Below are 25,953 nucleotides of genomic sequence, written 5' to 3'. Positions count from 1 at the left end.
ACGGTTTGTGATTTTTTGAAAAGGTTAAAAAACTTCTTTGATTAGTGCATACTTTAAGATATTTAAACATATTATGTCGCCAGCTTCTACCCATAATCCCTTAATAATTGCCAAAAGAGGGCGTTTAGTGAAAAGCACACCCAGAAAACTTAAGGAAACATAAAAAAAATGACATCTGCCTCAAAAGAGGATGATGATTTGACCCCTGATGTAGACCCTAAACTATATAATAAACCTTATTTTTATACGTAAATCATGAAACAGGCCGATCCTTTGATCATAGATGCCAAGTTTAGAATCTTGATCAAATATAGACTCAACTAATACGAACAAATTATCCAAGTCAAAATAGTATTCAAACTTTGATTAGGTGATCACAAATTAGATGCTTACATGCATTGTGTACAAATTTTATGGTCCTAATATTCAATCTCTTAGGCCGGTAGGAACTAATTAAGATAAATTTATTGTTTTACTCGATGAATTTGTTAATATTGTTGTGAGGGTTTTGTCCATCCACACCTAAACTCACATTAGTGTAACCTTGTCTACTTTGTGACAAGTCTCGTAGTTTGGTTCTCAGAACACTTCCCAAAAGGTCTTACAATTAATGGACCTTGAGTACTCCTTATATATTGCTTGCAACTTTACTTATTCTCAAATGTAGGATGTGGTTTGGTTTGCACCCCAATAAAAAGTGGAGCCCTGGACGAGGGGAGTCTGACCTATTGTGATGCGAACCTTGGCCCCATGACAAGATATGTAGAATCAAGACCAAGATCTGTAAACTTCCGGTTGTTGGCAACTGTCTCTAATGTCACAGTGAGTCTGTGAGGGCTCGTCGATGCACACTCGAACTTACATTAATACGATACTATCTACTATGAGCTAAACTCTTACAATTTTATTTTTAAATACTATTCAAAAGGTTTCGTGCTGATATACTTAGAGTGTAGCTCTTATAGTATATTGATTGCAACTTTATCTATTTCCGAGTTAGGATGTGTTTGCACATGTAAGTTTAATCCTGAATTAATCCTCATTTCTTATTTCATGCATATCTACTTTTATCTTTCTACATGTTGACTGTGATTATTACTTGAGGAATTCACTCTGTCTTTTCTAGTACTAGAAATAGTGAGTTGGTAAAAAAGGTTCAATTGTTCAAGTACAAACAAGAATAAGCAATCATATGTTGTGCCGTCGTAACAATCCAAAAATAAATGATTAATTTGTGAATATTATGATAAAGTATGATTGGTGGTAGGACATAATATTCAAGAATCCACTAATCTAATCACACACGAGTGGTTTAATCTTTTCAGTGCATGAACCCAACTTTTAATTTATGTCAAGATGGCTCATCTAGGTGAAATCCATCTAGAGCTAATATTTTCTCTTTTCCCTTTTTTCAGTCATAAAAGTACAACAAAATAATAATAAAATAAAATAAAATTAAGATGATCACGACAAGGGTGGGGATGAAGAGCTTTTAAAAACAAAAATAGCACTAAGAAGAGTGTTCTTAATTCTCACTAATTTAAAAAATTAAACATGGTATTGTTCATGCATTTGCAAAATTCTTTATACATATATATCGTACGCTCTCACTAAAAATATAGTTTTCAAGATATTTTAAATTTAATATCTTGTATACCACCCGTGCACATACATGATTGAGTTATCCTTTTTTAAACATATTATGATACGTTTAGTATTTAATTATTTAGTTGCATTATTTAGTTAGATAATTTAGGGATTGCATATCTTTTTCATATCTGTTGTCTTGCTCATTAAGTTAGTATCCACTATTATAAATAGTGGACATTGTTATTCATTTCAATCATTCAAGAAATATCAAATTATCTTATTTTCCTTTTATCATATTTTCCTATTTTTATCGTCTTCTTTATTTTCTCGCAACCCTAGTTTGGAGCTGATCTCGGGGAAAGCCGGAGACGTCCACTTTTATCCCTCCGTCGTCGACCTCTAGTTGTCGCCGGAATCTTGTTAAGGGAGTGCACCCTTAACATATTACTAGCATATACTGTATCTATGAATTCAGTTAGACTGGTCCACTTAATTTAAAGACAATGTTTAGGAGGAATGTTGAAAAATCTCGAGAGATTAGGGTTCTATGATCGAGAGGAAGAACCAATAATTTAGACTGAAGATAAAGGATGGGAATAATGAATTAAAGACAACCAAATTCAAAATATATACAATTCTAACCTTGTGTTTCGACTTACTTGATGCGACTTGATAAAAAAATCGACAAAGAAATCCGAGAAGATTTGATAATGTAGAATTTATACATAAAAAATATCATCAAATAATGAGGAAGCAATATACGTGTTTCGATAATGAGTAAGAAAAGTCTAGTTATACTACTACCATCCAACTCTCCTCCAAAATGATTTTATGCGAATTGTAATTAAATAAGTCTAATATTTTGAAAGTTTAATCCCAAAAACGCATACATTTACACACAAAATCAATATAAACAGACCCAAAATGCATGTATACACACACACCAAAAAATTAATTTAATTGATTTTGACTATGGGCATATGTTATAAAAGAAATACTACCGCATTTTTTTGTGTAGGCTTGTAAAGGATTAGTCAGAAAAGTATTTCAATACGATTCACCTGACATTTTGAAATTGAATTATGAATTTACCCCATTGACATTCCTAATTATATATAGTGTATAATATTGGTATTAAAAATTTATATAATCAAACACAGTTTTACTTTATCACCCTAGGGAACGAGAACTTATGCTAAAAATATTTATTTATTTTATTGTAGTTACCATGTACCTATAGATGTACGTAATATTAACCCCTCATGACGCTTGTAGCATTAAATAATGAAGCTTATTATCAAATACTGTCTAGCTAGGTCTTTCATTAAATTCAACATTTTCGATCTCATAAAATACATTTGTCCCCTGCATCTTGCAGTCCAATAATTCAACCAACTTCATAGATATAATTTAATACTCCACTAATAATAAACCATATAAATGTAAGAAAACTGAGGGTCATGTGATCTCTCATGCCGTATACAATACCATATAAGAATTTCATGGCTTAATATGGATAGTCATAACATGGCACGTTCCTAAAAGTATTTTGTCTTCCAAAAATTCATTTTTAAAAACACCCACTATCTGCCAATGTCTCAATATCTATAACCTTGCTTGGGTATAAATATAATTTATGTGAGGAAAGTAATACCCAGTAATTGTTTTAATCATGTGCATATCTTTTGCCTCCACAGTTTTGAAATTAAATCCTAGTAATTGTCCAATAATGGGGGTCACATTTCATTGGTACGTTGCAATGTCATGTGCCAAGAAATTGCTACCCATTTACATGTTCAATCATGTGATGAGATCTTCTCATTCAATTTAGGGTTAAAAATTGGTGTCCCTATTTAGCATTGAAGTAATGGAGGCTATTGAAAACCTTAGAAATTTCCAACTATAAAAACTGCTTAATTATTTCCTTTAAATTCAGTCCTTTATTGATGTAGTAGTATAAAACAATTCAGAAAGATGAGTATCTAATAGTCACAACTCAAAATATAAACAACAATAAGAAAGCAATGAAGCAAATGCTTTATCTGAACATCAAGAAACATAATCAAAAGAGTAGCATATTCATATTGTTATCCGTCAATCCTCATCCACCGAAGAATAATGGTCTCATCGTATCTTGAAATAGAATGAGAAATTTTCAATAGTAAACTCATAACAATTATAGAATATCTTTATATTTTTCCATAAATTGTGAAAATTGTCTGGGAAAGAATGTGACTTCAATAAAAGTAGTGAATGTGACTTCAATATAAAAGTAGTGAATGTGACTCTTACACTGCATCACAAAAGGTGTATTGATCCTTTCTAGAGTTATGGATGAAAATGAGGGCTAAAATCAGAAAAGTTGGAGTGAAAAGGGTTGGGTCCATCTTTAGATCCCATATTTCAAAAAAGAGAGAAAAAGAGGCGGGTGCTATTTGAAAGGATATGTGCTAGAATTAAATTAATATGGATTAAATAATTATAATTGAGCTACAATTATAATACTCCTAGTTCATAAGCCCAACAATCATGGAACCCTAGTGACTATTCATTTATATAATGGTTATTTATTTTCCATTGTGGAGAAGGAAAAATAGTGTATGATTAGAGAGAAAATACGAATAGCTTTGTAGAGAGAATTCCTAGCTTTCTTCTACGGAGCAATTGTACCGGAATAGTTCCTGCATCGGATTGGATTGCACGTGGGCCTCGATAGTAGTGGATTCAACTTGCAGGATACAATCGTAGAAGAAAACAACACAACAAGTAAGATTTAGTTCCGTTGTGTATTACGTGCTCAACTTACAATATAATTATGAATCTAGATCTGTTATTCTTGTCTGCAATTTCCGCTGCGCTCAAAATTTATATACTCCTACCTCTTCTTGTAACTCCTGCCTATTAGTACCAAGACATATTTTTGGCAACAATATAAGTATGAATAACATCTTTCATTTTTTTTTGAATTATATAAATTTTTAGTCAACACTATCTAGAGTATGATATTGACCCTTTATCTTCAAAATAATGTATTGTCTTCAAACGATGTTAAATGCCATATAATTAAGTTTAGTTAGTGTTGAGGCATCCGTAGTGTTCTTGGTTTGTTGTTAGGGATCCAATTTGGCTTCTTTTAACCTTCATATTATTTTTTTAATCTTTTTATGTAATCTTAGCTAGATAGTAGAGATTGAGGCTTGCTAAGTTTCTTGTTTCTTGTTACATTTCAATTTCTACTTCACCATTTGACATGATTTGAGCATTCTTTTTCCTTATTCAATAAAAAAGTTAATTGAGTCTGTATTTCTGATGTCTAGAGGTTAATGACATTTCATCTTTTAACAAAAAAAATAATTCTTTTACTTTCTCTTTACTTATTCATTATTCTACTTTATTGTCTAAATTATCATTTTTGAAAAATCTTATGAATGAAAAAAATGTACTCTCTCCGTCCCTAAAAATTTGTCATTTATTTTCATTTTTGTCCGTTCTTAAAAATTTGTCATATTTCACTTTTACCATTTTTGATAGTGGACCACACATTTCACTAACCCATTCTCACTCATATTTTGTATAAAACTAGTGTATAAAAGCAGAACTCGCATGGTACTAATTTTTTCGACCCACTTTCTATTATATTTCTTAAACTTTATACTGAGTTAAAATGATGACAAATTATTAGGGACGAAAGGAGAATCAATTAACTTTGGAGTGAATGTAGTATGTATCGGTGTTGTGGGGTGACTCACCATGACATAATGCGTGGAGAGAGGCCGAACTACACATACTGGAGGATTCCGATGAGCTTAAACCTCTATCAACCTCTTAAATTTTTCTTTATTTGTTTTTTCTATTATCGAAATTGTGAAAAATTTCCTACCGCCCTTGTTAAGTAATGATTGGAATTGCATAAACAAATGAAGGATGTAAAAACTTCTGCAGGAGTAGTACAAGATAAAAAAAATGAGAGAAAATATGTTAGTGGAGAATGAAAATCACTTTGACTCACCTTACTAGAGATAAAGAAGTGATCAATAAAAGTTAATTATTTTACAAAAATGGACGACCAAAACAGAAAGAGTCTATTCTTATGGTAGGATTGAGTAATTTTTATATTGATCTAATATAAGTGGGTGGAGTCTATGTGACTTGGCCCTTATTTATTATTTCATCATGGAAATGAGAGACATTTACTTACATTAAGAAAAATTTACGGATTAAGCAGTAAATACCACACTTAATATTCACCTAGATTTCTTTATAAGGATAATTTTAACATCACGATGCATCGATCATCGAAAAGTAAACGTTGTAAATAGTAGCATAACGCCGCCTTCTAATTTATTTATTTAATCACGACGTAGTGAGTATTTAATTATAGATCACATCAAACATTAAACCTAGGGGTGTTGAAACGGGTAGCGGGTAACGGGTAATCCCGAACCCGACCCGATACCTGCCGGATATCGGGTACCCGTTACCCGATGGAATCGGAAAACGGGGCAGGGTCGGGTATAATAATTTTGGGTTTTGCGGGTATCGGGTATCCCGATACCCGACCGAGTAATCCCGATAGTCCCGAAAATACCTAATATATATATATATATAGGGATGTATTCGTTTCCTTTTCCTATATTTCCTCATTTTTCCTTCTTAATATCAGTCATTAGATTAGAGAAATAGACGGCCAAGATCAACATTGGGTAATTAATCCCGTGTTGCATTATTTGTCCTATTTTGTGCATTATGAGGGTACAATAGTAATCTAATAATGGCTGGAAACCGCTACGAATAATGCACCACATGGTCACGAGTAATGCATATAATTGACTATATAATGCACAATATGTGAACTGCAATGCATACGAATAAGATGTACCATGTTATGATGTTTGGACACACGTTTCTTGTTTCCCCTAAGGGTTTAATAAGCTTAGGGGCTAGGGTATAGTACGTAGACACGTATGTAATCTTCACATGGTAACGAGTAATGGATATAATTGACTATATAATGCACAATTTGTGAACTGCAATGCATACGAACAAGATGTGCTGTGTTATGATGTTTGACACACGTTTCTTGTTTCCCCTAAGGGTTTAATAAGCTTAGGGGCTAGGGTATAGTACGTACGCATTAATAACAAATTATAAAAGGATACGAATAATTCATCAAATTGTCACGAGTAATGAATGTTATTAACTATATAATGCACAATATGTGAACTGCAATGCATACGAATAAGATGTACCATGTTATGATGTTTGACACACGTTTCTTGTTTCTCCTAAGGGTTTAATAAGCTTAGGGGCTAGGGTATAGTACGTAGACATTACTAAATGCACGTATGTAATCTTCAATCCGTTGATTAACCCATATACACAATACCTCTAATAATGCATAATATAGTGAGATAATGACAATTAACAGCTACATAATGCACTACCTAAACCAAATAATGCACATGCGTATATTCCAATAACAACAATTTGTTAGTAATGTTTACGTACTATACCCTAGCCCCTAAGCTTATTAAACCTTAGGGGAAACAAGAACGTGTGTCAAACATCATAATGGTACATCTTATTCGTATGCATTGCAGTTCACATATTGTGCATTATATAGTTAATAACATCCATTACTCGTGACAATTTGGTGAATTATTCGTATCGTTTTATAATTTGTTATTAATGCGTACGTACTATACCCTAGCCCCTAAGCTTATTAAACCCTTAGGGGAAACAAGAAACGTGTGTCAAACATCATAACACAGCACATCTTGTTCGTATGCATTGCAGTTCACAAATTGTGCATTATATAGTCAATTATATCCATTACTCGTTACCATGTGAAGATTACATACGTGTCTACGTACTATACCCTAGCCCCTAAGCTTATTAAACCCTTAGGGGAAACAAGAAACGTTGTCCAAACATCATAACATGGTACATCTTATTCGTATGCATTGCAGTTCACATATTGTGCATTATATAGTCAATTATATGCATTACTCGTGACCATGTGGTGCATTATTCGCAGATACCAAAATGTGGCAGTTACTTTTCCGTCAAATGTCAATAATAACCCTGTAATGCATACAACCACCTTCTATAATGCAACACGGAACCAGTTTTATAGAATCAATCTGATCCGTTGATGCCTTAGATCTAACGCGTAATATTAAGAAGGAAAAATGATCTAAGATGTGAAAAGGAGAATAACGCTCGCCTATATATATATATGGGGTGTGATAAAATACAAACTCTCTAAAATACAAACTATACAAACTTTAATCATACTCACTTAATACAATTAATCAACGGTTAATATAAGAGATTTTTCTAATGTCAACATTTTGATATCGAAAAATCAGAATTTGGACACCCCCGTCGACAGAATTTGTACACTCCGTACATCCCCCGGTGACAGAATTTGTACATTCCGTTGACATCGACCCCCGGTGACAGAATTTGTACAGTCCGTTGACATAATTTGTACACTCCGGTGACAGAATTTGTACACTCCGGTGACATAGTTTGTATAGTTTGTATTTTAGAGAGTTTGTATTTGATCACACCTCTCTATATATATATTAATACATTATTTTATAGATTTTTTATTTTTTATTTTAATACTTGCTGATTCTGGGCGAACACCTTAATCTAATATAATTTAATATTTTTATTATTTTGTATTTTATTTTATTATATTTATAATATTATTATTTTTAATTTTTTATTTTATACTTGCTGACTGGGCTGGCTTAAAAATCATAATGTAATTTTTTATTAGTAATATATTACAAAACGTTAAGTTTTAACTTTAATTAGGGTTAGGGTTAAGATCACAATTTTTTCTCCGTCTTTTCTCTTACTCTACAGTCTACGATTCAACTCCTTGTCTCCTTCCACCCGCCTCCTCCCTCATTCCACCCGTGATGGTAAGTATAATTCTTATTTATACATAATTTACATTTCCTTTTCATATTATAAGAATTAGAATTCTTATTTGTTTTTGTTTATTTGTTTAGTTTTAGTCAGGATTGACGCCATGACTCCAACGAGCAATGTCCATGGTGCACGAGTGATGCACGCGCCAGATGAAGAATGATTGGTGAAACCGCGTGAAACTTTTATTACTTTAGACTTTTGGTTGAAGTTATTTACTTATTTTATATTTAGACTTTTGATTAAAGTAAGACATTGTTGCTTACTTTGTTAATTGTTTTCATATTTAGATTTTTGAATGGTAATTTGGAGTTTGGATTTTTTGGCATTATAATTGAATTTGGATTACATATTTATAGGTGGTAGTTGTGCAGCTCATATGATTATTTAAAGCAGATATTTCAAAAAAAAATTAAAATATAAGTTCTAATTATTCTTAAAATTTATTCAAATGAGCATTTGTGCAGCTCATATGATTATATAATCATCTAATTCCTTATTTATTCTTGAATTTAGATGTATAAGTGTAACAATATAAAAGATTAAGAATTTTAACTTAAAAATTAGAAATAGACGAAGACAAAGAATCAAAGATTACATGGCTTGATCTCAATTCTCAACAAAATTAAATAATAAAAAAAAGTTTCAAGTGAGACTATTACATTCACCAAGTAGTATTTTTTAAAAAGCATATAAAATATACAAATAATATTAAAAAACAGATTTAAAAAAAATGTTTCGGTCAGGTACCCGCGGTCGGGTACCCGGGTCCGGGATACCCGACTCGGGTATCGGGTAATACCCGACTAACTGCGGGACGGGTATCGGGACTAACTTTTGGGCCAAAATCGGGTACCCGTTTCGACACCCCTAATTAAACTTATCTACCCTTTGATAAATTATATGTAAGAAATAAAATTGAGGATACAACCGAAGATTTAGCTTCTCTGAAAAGAATTGTCAATATTAATTTTGGTCGGAGCCCGTGACAAACCATTACATAGATCTAATTTAGTTCACAATCATTTTGTTCTATAATTCTATTGATTAGCTACTTTTTTATCTTTTGCGATCGATAGATTAGCCAAAAATTCGATTATTCTCATTCTTAATTAATTTTTACAGCAAAGCATCCGACAGCCGACCAGATTTAATCCACAGATTATTTAAATAGCTAAATCAGACTAATTCTTCACAAATCATGTGCTCTTCACTACTACTGAGTTTGATTGCATTACTTAATGCTCAAATTATATCAAATACGCATTTATATATGTCATATCTACTCTGATTTATTCATTAATTAGTAATTTAATCCCCAATAAACTTCTAAGAATTACTCGTTCAGATCCCCATGATTCGGATTGATCACCTGTCTTTGTCTCTTTTTTTACAGAGAAAAAGTTATTTCGATCTAGTTTATTAATATAATTCGATACAAAATGAAATACTATTAAGAAACTTATGAAAATTCTTTAGTTAAGAAAATTAAGGATTGTGTTTTACTAGTACTTATTCTAGTTGTGGAGTTGATAGAGTTTTTATTTTAGTGAGAGCTTCAATTTTAATTTTGAAAATATTTTGAGTTAAGTCGAGCTACCTCCAAATAAAGAATCAGCAGAAAACTTCCTAAAATAAAATAACACTAATTAGACTCGTAGAAAAATAGGTGAGGGGCAGCAAATATTTTACTATATTCTTGATTGATGAAAAGCAGTATCCACTGACTAATTATTTCCAACTAAAAGTGTATGAATTCGAATTAAGAATGCATGTGGCTGACTCGTCTCTTTCATTTGCCCACTTTTCATCACTTCATTTTGTAGTTTCTTCTAACTTTATATGCAGTGATGAGAATCCAACTTAAATTGATGACTTATCAGCCCGTCCCATAAATATAGACACTTTTCGGGATGATATGGGTTTAATGCACAATTTATAAAATATAAAAGATATAGAAATAAATAGTGATTGAAATATTGTTAATAGGGGATGACACCCACATCATCAAAAAGAGAAGTTATCAAAAATAAAAGTGAACTATTTTTATAAGACAGTGGAAATATAAGAAAAAAGATTAAGGTCGAAAATTTATAATGTAATCAGGCTTGTTTTAAAACTAGCTAATATTAAATGAGATCTGACGAGCTGACTCAGTGGAAATATAAGAAAAAGGATTAAGGTCAAAAATTTATAATGTAATCGGCTTGTTTTAAAACTAGCTAGTATTGACTGAGATCCGACGAGCTGACTCGATTAACTAATTTCACATATTACATGATTGTCGATTGCATATTTTGATTTTTATGTAACATTTTTTTGTTAATGAATGTGGATCTAGTGGGAGTTAGATCGAGTATCATTTAATGGAATATAATATTGTAACAAACAATTGAAGTAGTGATTTGGTGAAACATGGGTGGAGGTAGTGTAGATGTGTTTTACTTAATTCGACAGCTCTTAAGGAAAACAATTCTTTATTAGGTAGTTGTTGTGGTCCATGTGAAATTAGACAGGAAACAAACTTCTCAAAGATGGATTTTAAATGTCATGATTAATAACATTTATGTTGTAACTAGCCAGGATTTAATTTCGACGATCGATGCTATAAAGAGTGATTAAATTTCCGTTGGACTTTATAGTTGTACTGGTTGTTCACCTATATATCATATAAATGTAATTTATTTATTTGATGAGTAGTGGAATCAATGTAAGTGATATTAGCCTCTTAAATTGTTGTACATGCATGTGCATACAATATATATTATGTATTTATGTGTACGATTTCATAGCTCAATCTCTGAATCTCACATTATCGAAAGGATAAATGGCAAAAAATCATGGAGTAGTTTAGTTAAGTTTTGGTCTATTTTGCAACTTTAAAAATGACTCATTATATCATATTTTTGATTTTTTTCTCAATTGTCTCATAGTCTATAATTTGAGTGAAATTATGTATGCTTTCGAACGAAAAATTTCATGCGAACAAAACATTTGGCTATTTAAAACATCATTTAATATATTTAGTTACGCATCACATGGATAAATTTAGAAACGTGGCGTGATGAAATTTTTCAAAATTGTCAAAGTTATGATATATTTGATCATTTTTAAAATTTGTTGGAGACCAAAGCTTTATGGGTTTTTTTTGTTACCATTTATTCTATAAAAAAATAATAACTTCCCCATAGATCAATTGGAAAACCGATAAATATTCTTGATCCAAGATAGTAGTAGTGGTATTTTTTGAGCGCAGATTAATTCCGTTTTTAGAATAGCTTTTTATATTCAAATAATCAAATGTAGTATTGCGACAAAATTATTTTATCCACATCAGAAATATAATGTGCTATTTTCCATAAATTTATTTGTATCTTCTTTTACCATAGATTTAGATACATATATAGATTGTGTCATTCAAGTTGTGATGGTTGAGATAGTTTAACTCCTTTAAGTCAGTTGTTCTTAGAGTAAAATATTACTCGTATTTATGATCTATATTAAAGAGTCGTATCAGTCAGTAATTAAAATCAATTATGGTCATTAATGGGTTTGCCCTGTTGAATAAAAATGCAATCTTGGTAATTAGGAGTATTAGGTTTGGGTTTATTAATGTTGGTAATATGTATATTAATGCTGTTGGTCGTCAGATTTTCACATTTGTGTGTGAATCTTAAATTTCAAGTGATTAATATTTTCTTCTCAATATTTTATTTTTGGTTACAATTTGTCTGTTTTCTATCGCCATTTCAAATGATGAGGATAGGCACCCTCTCTTCCACCCCACCACATGAAAATGATAAATAACTATAAATAATAGAGTACTTAATTTTATCTATAAATATTATAATACGTACTTATTTTATCTACAAAAATGATATTTTTAATAATAAGAAATGAAATCATGCACATAAAGTATGACAATAAGTAGATATTTTTTATTAAATGCAACCTTCAAACTTTTATAAAAGCAAATGATGCTTTCTATAAAAATAAATAATATCTTATAAATGAGTAGTACTTTTATACATGCAAGTGGTATTTAAACAAATAATTGATGGCTACTAGTCCTATCTCTTAATTTTTGCGATTTGTCATGATTGGCTAAAATTATGCCTTAAAAAAATAACTACCATGAAACATATACTTTTATTTATTATTTTTAACGATATATAGATGATTGAGAAATGTGTCTTCAAACAAATTGCGTGTATATTGAGAAACATCTTAATCAGTAAATGATTGTAAGCCATTCTATTATTCGCATGTATATTGAGGAAACAATTTTATTCGTTTTAAAGTTAAATACTTATAAATGTGGTTTAGGTTTATCAACTTTTGATATTTATTTTATTTGTGCAAAAGGATTATCACTAATAATAAAGGAGTATTCCATTTTTTTAATAAGTACCTATTTTCTTCTAATAAAGTCATTTTAAAGGTGTCTTTTTCTGTTGTAGCGCTGATTAAGTACATTAAAATTTTATTCTCCATATATAATTACCTCGAAGAACGTATGCAGTCATGGCGTGTGTGTATCTATAAGAATGTTTAATAAGCTAAGAAATTTGAGCAAAAAAAACTTACTACTCCCTCAGTTCCATAGGAATGTAGTCATTTTGTCATTTTTGTACGTTCTCATTTTGTCAGTACGTTCTATAGTAATAGTCATTTCCTTTTTAGTAAAAGTCAACACATTTCTCCACACCTATTTTACTCTCTCTTACTTTATTCTCTCTTCATCTTTCTACCTTTTTCATTTTCCACTTTATTCTCCATTTACTTAACTCATCAAACACATTTTTTTCTTAATCTCCGTGCTGAAAAGAAACGTCTTCATTACTATGGAACGGAGGGAGTATTAGAGAAAATGAAGGAAAGGGAAACCGTTAGCACATAGCTAGTGCCAGCAAGGCCGTAACATGTGATGTGAAGTCTAGAAAAAGACATTCTTAAAGAAGTTATAGAGAAAAATAATAGATAAAAGCCAATTAAAGGCCACCAGTTTATGTTGCTACTTACTTCCAAGCAATGTAAATGAAACATCATACAATGAAATGATTCATTCAGAGAAGAAGATCCAAATCTATCCACCTAGGCAACCATTGACATCACTACCAAGTACCAAAACATGGCATATAAAAATGTGAACACTCTCCAAATCAAGTACTTCTCCGGTTCCATTTTAAGCTATACAACTTTTATTTAGCATAAAATTTTAAGTGAAGAAAAATATAAAAAAATAATAATATAGAAATGGTAGTATTTTCATTTTATAAAAATACTTGGGAAATATGTGTAGATACTCACTCCATTCCCATATCTTTTGACCATTTTTGTGTCAATCTTATAAAATTAGTCTACATCCAATTTTGAAAACTTTTCTCAAACTAATAGCGTGGTCTCCATTATTTACTAACACAATTCTAATTATTTTTTCTCTTTGTTTTTTATTGTAACAATTTTGCATCAAAACTAATGTCATTGTCAGAATCTTTTAATTTTTAGAGAATGAGGAGGTAGACAATAAATAAATAAAAATAAAAACTGTATGTCTCCATCACCATCTATCCTCACTTAATTTCCGTTGAGGCAATTACAATAACAATAGAAAATTGAAAGTGGTGTTAGACCTGCCCAAGGTTTACCGAATCGGCGGTTAAAACTGAAACCGTAACCGCCGGTTACGGTTCCGAACCGAAACCGTGAGAATTTACCAGAACCGAAACGTCGATTTTTGAACCGTGGTTCGGTTCAGGTTCAAAAAATTTCGAACCAAAGCCGTGTCGGAACTGTGAAAAAACCGCCAGAAAACCGTGAAACCAGGCCGGAACGGCAAAAAACCGACGGTTTGGAACCGTAAAAAACTGCCAGAAAACCGCCGGTTCGGAACCGAAACCGGCGGTTTTGGAACCGGAACCGTAACCGCGAAACATCCTCGCAGTTTTGTTCCGGTTTGACAATTTCCAAAACTGGAACCGACGGTTCCGAACCGTAACTGCCGGTTCCGCAACCGTGGGCACCTCTAAGTGGTGTAGGATCCAGATCTCTGCTTTACATCTATAATACAAAAAACATGGCCTTCACTTTAGCTCTCCACACTCCCAAACCAAACTCTTCTCAACTCCTCCTCCTCCTCCCTTGCAGCAATGCCTGCATTTCTAAAAAACTCACTCCTTCCCCTTCTTCTCCTCCTCCTCCCTCTCCTCTTCTCGAGATGCGCTTCCATCAACGAGCAGGGCTCTGCTTTGCTCTCGTGGAAGAGCGCCTTAACCAACGGCTCAACATCCGCCCTCGCCTCATGGAGCCCCCTCGACCAGAGCCCGTGCAACTGGCTCGGGATATCCTGCGACGCCAATGGCGACGTCGTCAGGATAAGTCTGAAGGCAGTGGACCTGCGGGGCCCACTGCCCTCGACTCTCCAGCCCCTCATGGCCTTGCACACACTCATCCTCTCCTCCACCAATCTCACCGGCGCCATCCCGAAGCAGTTCGGCGACTACCGGGAGCTCGTCCTCGTCGACCTCAGCGACAACGCCGTCTCCGGCGAGATCCCGCCGGAGATATGCCGGCTCGGAAAGCTCCAGTACTTAATCCTCAACACGAACCTCATCACCGGCGCCATCCCCTCCGGCATTGGGAATCTCACGAGCTTGAAGCACCTCATCCTCTTCGACAACCAGCTCAGCGGCGGAATTCCGGTGAGCATCGGAGAGTTGAGCAAGCTCGAATCATTCCGAAGCGGAGGCAATCAGAATCTCAAGGGCGAATTGCCTCTCGAGATCGGGAACTGCTCCAGCCTCACCGTCCTCGGCCTCGCTGAAACGAGCATCTCCGGCAGCCTGCCGCCGTCGATCGGAAGGCTGAAAAATCTCCAAACCATCGCGATTTACACATCCATGCTCTCCAGCCCCATACCGGAGGAGATCGGAAACTGCAGCGAGCTCCAAAACCTCTATTTATATCAGAATTCGATCACATCTTCGATCCCCCGCAGCTTAGGCCAGCTGAAAAAGCTCGAATCAATACTCCTATGGCAGAACAGCATCGTCGGAGCTATTCCACCCGAGCTCGGAAACTGCAGAGACCTCAAAGTGATTGATTTATCCGAGAATTTATTGACCGGAATCATTCCAGCAAGCTTCGGAAGCTTCTCGAAGCTTGAGGAGCTCCAGCTCAGCGTGAATCAGCTAACCGGAACCATACCTCCGGAGCTAACCAACTGCGCCGAGCTAACTCATTTGGAGGTCGACAACAACTACCTCACCGGTGAGATTCCATCTGATATCGGAAAGATAAGGCGTTTGCAACTGCTCTTCGCGTGGAAGAACAATCTCACCGGAAGCATACCGGAGTCTCTTTCCGAATGCGGAGAGCTTCAAGCGCTGGACCTATCGTACAACCAGCTGTACGGTGCGGTCCCGAAGCAGATATTCGTGCTGCAGAATCTAACGAAGCTGCTGCTGCTGTCGAATGGCCTCACTGGGTTCATTCCACCGGATATAGGGAATTGCAGCAGCATGTACAGGTTCAGGATCAGTAGCAACAAAGTGGGAGGCACTGTTCCTTCCGAAATTGGAAAGCTCAGAAATCTCAACTTTCTTGATATGGGAAGCAATCATCTCGTGGGTGGGATTCCTCCCTCGATTTCGGAGTGTGAGAGCCTCCAGTTTCTTGATCTCCATTCAAATGCCTTGAGTGGGGCTCTTCCTCAAGCCCTGCCTACTTCTCTACAGTTTCTCGATATTTCAGACAACAGACTCGTGGGCCCACTCATCCCTACCATCGGTGACCTTACTCAGTTGACGAAACTAAATGTCGGTAGGAATCTTCTCTCTGGGAAGATTCCACCGGAGATTCTCTCCTGCAACCGGCTGCAGCTTCTCGACCTCGGAAGCAATGGCTTCTCCGGTGAAATTCCAAAGGAATTAGGCCTTCTCTCATCTCTCGAGATCTCTCTCAACCTCAGCTCTAATCAGTTCAACGGTGAGATTCCTTCCGAGTTTTCGAATCTTGATAAGCTCGGGATTCTTGATCTCTCCCACAACAAGCTGTCGGGGAAGCTGGACAATCTCAAGAGCCTTCAAAATCTTGTCTCCCTCAACGTGTCGTACAACGGCTTCTCCGGCTATCTCCCCGACACGCCGTTCTTCCGAAAGCTCCCGCTCAGCGACGTCGCAGGGAACGAGGACCTGTACGTCTCGGGCGGGGTGGTGACGCCGGCGGACGGCGTGGGGCGGTCCAGGAGGCACGCCGGGGCCAACATGAAGATGGCCATGGCGATACTGGTCAGCACGAGCGTGGTGCTCGTGCTGCTTGCCGTCTACGTGTTGGTCAGGACTCACCTGGCCAACGCGAGAGGCGTGGAGGGCGATTCGTGGGAGGTAATGTTTTATCAGAAGATGGACTTCTCGATCGACGACATAGTGAGGAACCTCACGTCGTCTAATGTGATCGGAACGGGAAGCTCGGGGTTGTGTATAAGGTGGCGGTGGAGCTGGGTGGGGAGAGTCTTGCGGTGAAGAAGATGTGGTCGTCGGAAGAGACCGGGGCGTTTATGTCTGAGATTCGGACGTTGGGTTCTATTAGGCATAAGAACATTGTGAGACTGCTCGGTTGGGGGTCGAACCAGAATTTGAAATTGTTGTTCTATGATTACCTTCCGAATGGGAGTTTGAGTTCGCTTCTTCATGGGGCCGGGAAGGGAGGCGCCGGGTGGGAGGCTAGGTACGACGTCGTGTTGGGTGTCGCCCACGCTCTCGCGTACTTGCACCACGACTGTGTGCCTCCGATAATGCACGGGGATGTCAAGGCTATGAATGTGTTGTTAGGCCCTCACATGGAGCCATATCTTGCTGACTTTGGCTTGGCTAGCCTTGTCAGCGCCGAGCCCGATGATCCGGACTCCAAACAGAGCCAGAGGCCTCATCTGGCTGGCTCCTATGGCTACATGGCTCCAGGTGGAATGTGATTTCAGTTTATGTTATGTGAGAATGTAAATTGAGTGTTTGTTTTGTGTCAAATTGTTAACAGATTTGTCTCTTTTTTTGACAGAGCTTGCATCAATGCAGAGGATCACGGAAAAGAGCGACGTGTACAGCTTTGGCGTGGTCCTACTGGAGGTGCTGACGGGGAGGCACCCGCTGGACCCTACATTGCCCGGGGGAGCACATCTTGTTCAGTGGGTACGTGACCAGCTGCAGAGCAGGCGCGACCCGCTTGATGTGCTCGACCCGAAGCTGAGGGGGAGGGCCGACCCTCAGATGCACGAGATGCTGCAGACGCTGGCTGTGGCTTTCCTGTGCCTCAGCACACGGCCTGATGATCGTCCCATGATGAAAGACGTGGTGGCGATGCTGAAAGAGATTCAGAATCTGGAGCCGGTGAGGTCGGACACCGATGCTCTGAAGGCGAACGTATCAGTATCGGCGAGTCATAAAACACCACCAGCCCCTTTCAAGAAAGTTATCCCACAAGGCTCATCAAGCTGCTCTTTTGCATTCTCTGAAGATTCAGCTTGATGTTTGTGTGTGCATAATTATTTAGTAGTACAATCGAGTAGAGCAACATAGATAATAATAGTAATAATTATTAGTGTCGATAGCATATTAATTTCTTGTTAATAATAACAGTATTCTAATTTCTGAGTAATGACTAATAAACATACACAGACAAGAAATCTAGTTTCTGTCACATCAGAATTGGATGCTCCTGCCAACATAGGACATATGCAGATGCAGATTTCATGGATATGTATAAAAGCCAGAGAAATGATTTCAACGTTGCACTAAATATTTACTACTGTAGTGAAATTATGATGATTAGTACTACACATTTCCTTGCTGCAAATGCTTGGCATCAAAGATATCCAAAACAGAACATTATGAGCATTTAAGAGAGTTGGAATAATACTAGCATTTGGGAAGCAACTTAATTGGCACATGTAATGGCAGATAACCATCATGATATAAGTGGGTGAAGAGGAGGGTCCATCAACCTGCTCAACCCGAAACATCAAAACATCGCTACTCTGTTCGTGCTGTTGGTTTCTGGGATTACAAAGATAACTACCGGGCGTAATACAACCCAAAAGAAAGAAAAGGAAGAACTGAACTTAAAAATACAACGTATAATCGAAACTACTAAACCAGTGTGATTAGCCGAGTCGAGGAGGCCTCTTCCCGCAAGACGAGATACGCCCCGGTAGTGCTCTTCGGTTTGGCGTGTCGTCCCCAAAGGTAAAACGGCTACGTCTCTATTGATGCAGCACCGCAATCAACAGAGCTCCGGCGAACTGGATGGAGGAGAGGGCATAGCTTCGACAGAAAAACTATGCAGGGAGAGGGAGAGAGCTTATGATGCAGAATGCTTTTTGAATTGTGTAGTGATGCATGGAATGGCTGGCCTATTTATAGGCTCAGTCCACTGCAGGGGGTCAACAGCCATGATGGCTGTCATCATGGCAATTCGTAACCGACGTCGGTTACAGACGTGTGGCAGGAGTGTGCCATCCGTGTGTGGAGCGTGTGGATTTCTCACGTGGCACCCGTGACTGTGCCTCGCTTGACGACGTGTCAAGCCCAAAAAGAATAGTTTGGGCCAAGCACCAAGCCCAAAGACCACCCAAAGACCAATTGCCAAGATCCAAGTCCAAGTCCAAGTCCAAGATCGAGATCGAGATCGGGCCCGGGCCCGAGGCCCGGGCGGCCGCGAGCACGGGCACGGGCTCGGGCGGGCGGGCGGCGGCGGCGGCGCGCGCGTGTGGGCTCTTTCACCCATCTTGGTCCACTATAATTATTAAGTAACATAAAGTCACTTAATTTATACACATTAAAGATGTGTTAATCCTCCAATGTGGGATAATTAACACTAGTTAATTATTCCCTAAGCTCCATCTCCAAGCTTTAATTAAAAGCTAATTATGCCCAACTTTAATCCACTATTTCTCACTCACCGGAAATCGGATTTGAGAAAGTGAATATACTACATTTACCTACGTAAAATGTAGATCGACGCTATGTCATTTAATTTCACAAAATTAAATGTCTCGTCACATTTATTATTTGGTCAAAATCCATTGACCGGGCATATTTAATCCATGATTTTTTACAATCCCCCACATGAGTGGAAATAGCCGAATGCATATGCATGCAGACACAAGCTCAACCCTCGCGAGGTATATAAGCATAAGGATAGGTAGTTGTTGACTTTGAACCCTCCATAGTCGACACCATCGGATACACAGGCGGCTTAGTAGCGCGATGCTTTGAACTAATCCCCCACGGCGTGCACCGAGACAATGGTGTTAACACTTAAACACCTCAACCTCATCCGTTCTCACGTTTTGTGTCCATTGCGGTCTTGGACACCACTTTGGATTCATAAGTGCGTTTTTTATGAAGCGACCACACTTCGCACTTACGTAGGTGATTCTTAGTCAAGTACCTTGCCATACTTGGTCTCTTTGAGAATTCCATCTCTTTGAGATCCTTAAGAACCATTAAAAGTCATAGACTTAGCCTTTACCACGAGGCAAGTTCTCCAACACTCTATTGCTCTCTAGGGAATAGATATAGTTTGAGTGTTTTTCCATGAACTCTCATAGCTTAGTTGTCCCTTTGAACCAAGTTCTTGGGATCTCCAGTCATCATGGTTGGGTTACCACTATGACAATTCTTTAGTTTGTGGATTTCAAACCCATTCCCTCTAGCAACTTATTCATTTGATCACGGTTTAACCCTTTGGTTAGCGGATCCGCTAGATTATCTATTGACTTCACATAGTCAATTGTAATCACCCCTGTTGTGATCAAATGTCTCACGGTGTTATGTCGTCGACGTATATGTCGAGACTTACCGTTATAGAAACCATTGTTTGCCCTTCCAATAGCCGCTTGGCTATCGCAGTGAATCAGCACTGGTGGCACTGGCTTAGACCAACATGGAATGTCTTCAAGGAAGTTCTTAAGCCACTCGGCTTCCTCACCAGCCTTATCCAAGGCAATGAACTCCGATTCCATTGTTGATCGGGCTATACAGGTCTGTTTTGTGGATTTCCACGATACAGCACCACCCCCAATAGTAAAGACATATCCACTTGTTGAAAGTGAGTCTCTATTATCGGATATCCAATTGGCATCACAGTACCCTTCAAGCACCGGGGGGTATCTCGAGAAGTGTAGCCCAAGATTTTGAGTGTGTTTTAAATATCTCAAAACCCTCACAAGAGCTCTCCAATGCTCTTTGCTTGGATTGCTCGTGTAACGACTTAACTTGTTCACGGCACAAGCAATGTCAGGTCGAGTGCAATTAGTCAAGTACATAATGCACCCGATGACCCGTGCATACTCTTCTTGTGCAACGGGCTCGCCTTTGTTTTTGCTCAAGTGAACGTCGAGTTCAATTGGAGTCTTAACCGGCGCGCCATCATAGGCTTTGAATTTATTCAATATCTTCTCAACATAATGTGATTGTGTTAAGATGATTCCATCATTCGTTCTTAGAATCTTCATTCCAAGAATTACATCGGCTAGACCCATGTCTTTCATGTCAAAGTTTCTCTTTAACATGGCCTTTGTATCGTTAATTACTTGAGTGTTGCTACCCAAGATTAACATATCATCAACGTAGAGACACACTATAACATGACCGTTATTAGTGCTCTTGATGTAGACACATTTGTCGCACTCGTTGATTTTAAACCCATTTGATAACATCACATTATCAAACTTCAAGTGCCATTGCAATGGCGCTTGTTTCAATCCATATAGGGATTTCACGAGCTTGCATACCTTTTTCTCTTGTCCAGGTACTACAAACCCTTCGGGTTGTTCCATGTAGATTTCGTCTTCTAGTTCACCATTCAGAAACGCGGTCTTTACATCCATTTGATGAATCTCGAGATTGTGCAATGCAGCAATAGCGAGAAGCACCCGGATAGATGTAATCCTTGTTACAGGTGAATAGGTATCGAAGAAGTCATGTCCTTCTTTTTGTTTAAAACCCTTTACTACTAATCGGGCTTTATACTTATCAACTGTTCCATCGGCCTTAAACTTTCTTTTAAGAACCCATTTGCATCCTAAAGGTTTAGCACCTTCGGGCAAATCAACCAACACCCATGTGTGGTTTAGCAAAATTGAATCAATTTCGCTTTGAACAGCTTCTCTCCAATGCAGCCCGTCTGGGCCAGCAAAGGCTACTTTTATCGATGTTGGTTCTTCATCCAACATGAAAGCAATGTAGTCAGGACCAAAAGTTTTTGGTGTTCTGACTCTATTACCACGTCTTAGTACTGTATCTTTTGGATCGGGCCTTGCACGCTTGCGCGATTCAGGTTCCGCATCTGTTGATTTAGAACTAGTGGCTTCTTCTTCCACTTGTTTAGAACTAGTGGCTTCTTCAATTCTTGTCTCAGAATTGGTTGATACTTTTTCCTTATCTTTGCAAGGAAAGGTATTTTCGAGAAATACAGCATTCCTCGACTCAATTGTTGTTCCTACTGTGATAGTCGATATTTCAGACTTGTGAACAACAAATCGATATGCACTACTGTTAAGTGCATATCCAATGAAGATGCAATCAACCGTCTTAGGTCCGATTGTAACTTCTTTGGGCGGAGGAACCATCACCTTTGCCAAACACCCCACACTTTGAGGTATTTGTAGGATGATTTCCTTCCCTTCCACAACTCATAAGGAGTAACATCTTTTCCTTTGAGAGAGATTTTATTCAAGATATAGTTGGCTGTCAAAACAGCTTCCCCCCACATGTTATGTGGTAATCCTGAACTGAGTAGCAGTGCATTCATCATCTCTTTTAGAGTTCGATTCTTGCGTTCTGCAACACCATTAGATTGTGGTGAATATGGAGCAGTTGTTTGATGAATTATACCACTTGCGTTGCATAACTCCTCAAACGGGGCTACATATTCGCCTCCTCTATCGCTTCGAATCATTTTGATTTTACAACCAAGTTGATTCTCAACTTCGTTCTTATAATTTTTGAACGCCTCTATTGCTTCATCTTTGCTTCTTAAAAGATAAATGTAGCAATATCTTGTGCAATCATCTATGAAAGTGATAAAGTACTTTTTACCACCTCTAGTTTGCAACATCTTTAAATCACATACATCCGTGTGAATTAATTCAAGGGGTTTTGTGCTTCGTTCAACCGAGTGAAACGGCAACTTAGTCATTTTTGCTTCAAGACAAATTTCACATTTATCTTGGATATCCAATTCATTAGCCTTTAGTAAATCTAAATTTACTAATCTTTTAATGGCTTTTGAATTTACATGTCCCAATCTACAATGCCACAAATTTGAAGACTCAATCAAATAAGAGGAAGTAGATGCTTTATTCTTATTGGCCAATGGCTTCGCAACACTTCGAGTTGCTACACTAAGCTTGAAAACCCCATCGGTTACATAACCTTTTCCGATGGATTTTCCAAACTTATACAAGACAAACCTATCGGACTCAAATACAAGTTTAAACCCTTTATTAACTAGTATTGATCCTGACACTAGGTTCTTGCGGATGTCCGGGACATGCAGCACATCCTTCAAAGTGATAGTTAGGCCAGACGTCATCATGAGAATCACGTTGCCAACGCCGAGGACTTCGGACGATGCTTGATTCCCCATGTTGATCTTCCTCCCTTCAACAGCAGTGTAGGAGGCAAACTTGCTCCTGTCGGAGCAAACATGAGCAGTAGCGCCGGTGTCGATGTACCAGCCTCCCTTGTTATCAACAAGGTTAACCTCTTCAGTGACCACTGCAATGAGGTCGTTCTCATCCCAGTCCTTGAACTCCTTCTCAACGACGTGGGCTGCCGGCTTCTTCTTCTTGCTGCGGCAGTCTTTGGCAAAGTGGCCCGGTTTGCCACATTTGTAGCAGTCGCCTTCAAACTTCTTTGAAGGCTGCTTTCCCTTCCCTTTGTCATTTGGACGGTTTGGGCGAGGGCGTTTGTTGGAGGGACCGCCCCGCTCCAACAGGTTGGCTTTGGCTTCATTTGGGGTGAAGCCTTTAGCCTTCTGATCACTTTTGCGCACGTCGGCCTCAATGCGCAACTTCACGATCAAGTCTTCAAGGGTCATCTGCTTTCGCTTGTGCTTGAGATAACTCTTGAAGTCCTTCCAACTTGGAGGGAGCTTGTCAATGATCGTGCACCTTAGGAACTTATCGGGCAAGGTCATCCCTTCAGCCACTAATGAGTGGATGATCATTTGGAGCTCTTGGACTTGCTCCATGACGGGTCGAGAGTCGACCATTTTGTAGTCCATAAACTTGGATGCTACAACTTGTTCCGTCCCTGCAGCATTATCTATGCTATACTTCTTTTCTAGGTTTTCCCACATTTGTTCTGATGTGGTTACATTGGAGTATACATTGTACAAACTATCATCTAAAGCACTTAGAATGAAATTTTTACAAAGGTAATCTCCTTTCCTCCAAGCTTCATAATCTGCCATGACTTCGAGCCTAGTCTCTTGGTCGCTTGGTGCGGGCGGCTCGTTCTCCGTGAGGAAGTTGGCGACGCCCAATGTTGTCAAGTAGAACAACATCTTCTGGTACCACCGCTTGAAGTCAGATCCTCCAAACTTTGGTGGCTTCTCGGCAGGTGGCATCATTCTTGGTGCCAAAGGTGCCGCAGTTGGTCCTTGGAAGGAACCAATTCCGTTGCCCCCGAAGGAGCCAACAACTTGGTTGGGCATAGAGCCCCCACCATTCATGTTGGGCATAGAGCCCGCCATGGTCGTACCAGCCCCGAAGGGACTAGCACCCGCATGAGACCCGAAGGCCCCAGCATTCGTGTTGATCCCGAAGGCACCAACACTCGATCCATTAAAGGATCCGAAGGAACCACTAAAAGTGGAACCAACCGAACCACCAAAGGTGGAACCAGTGGACGCCCCGAAGGGGTTGTCCCAAACCCAAGGGACGGTGGATGAAGCGGCTGGGAAGCCAGGAGTTGGCATCATCGAGGGAATCGATGAAGTGTTGACCGGTCCAGTGGTCGCCATGGTGGAGGGAATGGCGGCGGTGGCGTTGGCAGCAGCAGTGTTGGATTCCGTCGACATCTCCAGCACCGCAATCAACAGAGCTCCGGCGAACTGGATGGAGGAGAGGGCAGAGTGGCTGGCCTAGGGTTCAGTCCACTGCAGGGGGTCAACAGCCATGATGGCTGTCATCATGGCAATTCGTAACCGACGTCGGTTACAGACGTGTGGCAGGAGTGTGCCATCCGTGTGTGGAGCGTGTGGATTTCTCACGTGGCACCCGTGACTGTGCCTCGCTTGACGACGTGTCAAGCCATTTGGATTGCTGACTCGGCGGTGGTTAGTTTGGGCCAAGCACCAAGCCCAAAGACCACCCAAAGACCAATTGCCAAGATCCAAGTCCAAGATCAAGATCAAGATCGAGATCGGGCTCGGGATCGGGCCCGCGGCCCGCGAGCACGAGCACGTGCACGGGCTCGGGCTCGGGCTCGGGCGGGCGGGCGGCGGCGCGCGCGTGTGCGCGCGTGTGGGCTCTTTCACCCATCTTGGTCCACTATAATTATTAAGTAACATAAAGTCACTTAATTTATACACATTAAAGATGTGTTAATCCTCCAATGTGGGATAATTAACACTAGTTAATTATTCCCTAAGCTCCATCTCCAAGCTTTAATTAAAAGCTAATTATGCCCAACTTTAATCCACTATTTCTCACTCACCGGAAATCGGATTTGAGAAAGTGAATATACTACATTTACCTACGTAAAATGTAGATCGACGCTATGTCATTTAATTTCACAAAATTAAATGTCTCGTCACATTTATTATTTGGTCAAAATCCATTGACCGGGCATATTTAATCCATGATTTTTTACACGTGCATCCAAAATTTCATATCTCATTGAAAGGAGATGATTCAATATTCTCACATCGATTTCTTTAGGTTTTCAGTTTTCAACTTGATATTACACTCCCACATCATTTATGTATAAATGCTCCTACAAAATAATAATGCTAAGGCAGTAATCCCTGCCGTTGAACTTTAAGAAATTACTAATTCAATTTTAATATATTAAATAAATTTTTTATCTGTTAAAATTTGATTTATTCGGTTAATTCAGTTAAACGTTAACGTAACTGTTTTTTGAAAATCAGAACCGTGAACGAACCGTAACTGTTACTTTCGGTGTTTGGCTTATTATAATTATAATTATAATTATAATTATAATTATAATTATAATTAAACCAATCAAATTTCATCAGCCTTAATACTATTCGATAAAAAATTATTAATTCTTATTTCGAGTGATTATGTTTTGACAATAATTGTAATAAACGAAAGTCGCATGTTGCCAGTTTCAAATGCATTGGGGAGCTTACATTTATATTTCTTAATGTACATGTACTAAACAAAAT

The 25,953-nt window shown here is 38.1% G+C and overlaps 1 protein-coding gene and 1 pseudogene across 2 annotated transcripts in view; one reads left to right on the top strand and one right to left on the bottom strand.

Moving 5' to 3' along the window:
- LOC121756375 (peptidyl-prolyl cis-trans isomerase FKBP16-1, chloroplastic-like) overlaps positions 1–25,953 on the bottom strand; it is a 542,442-nt gene that overhangs the window by 13,368 nt on the left and 503,121 nt on the right. The window lies entirely within an intron of this gene.
- On the top strand, positions 14,446–18,186 carry LOC121756338 (annotated as a pseudogene).

Source organism: Salvia splendens, chromosome 11, assembly GCF_004379255.2.
Source record: "Salvia splendens isolate huo1 chromosome 11, SspV2, whole genome shotgun sequence".
NCBI lineage: Eukaryota > Viridiplantae > Streptophyta > Magnoliopsida > Lamiales > Lamiaceae > Salvia > Salvia splendens.
Note: the sequence above shows the minus strand (reverse complement) of the source record. Positions and strands in the feature narration are given on the sequence as shown.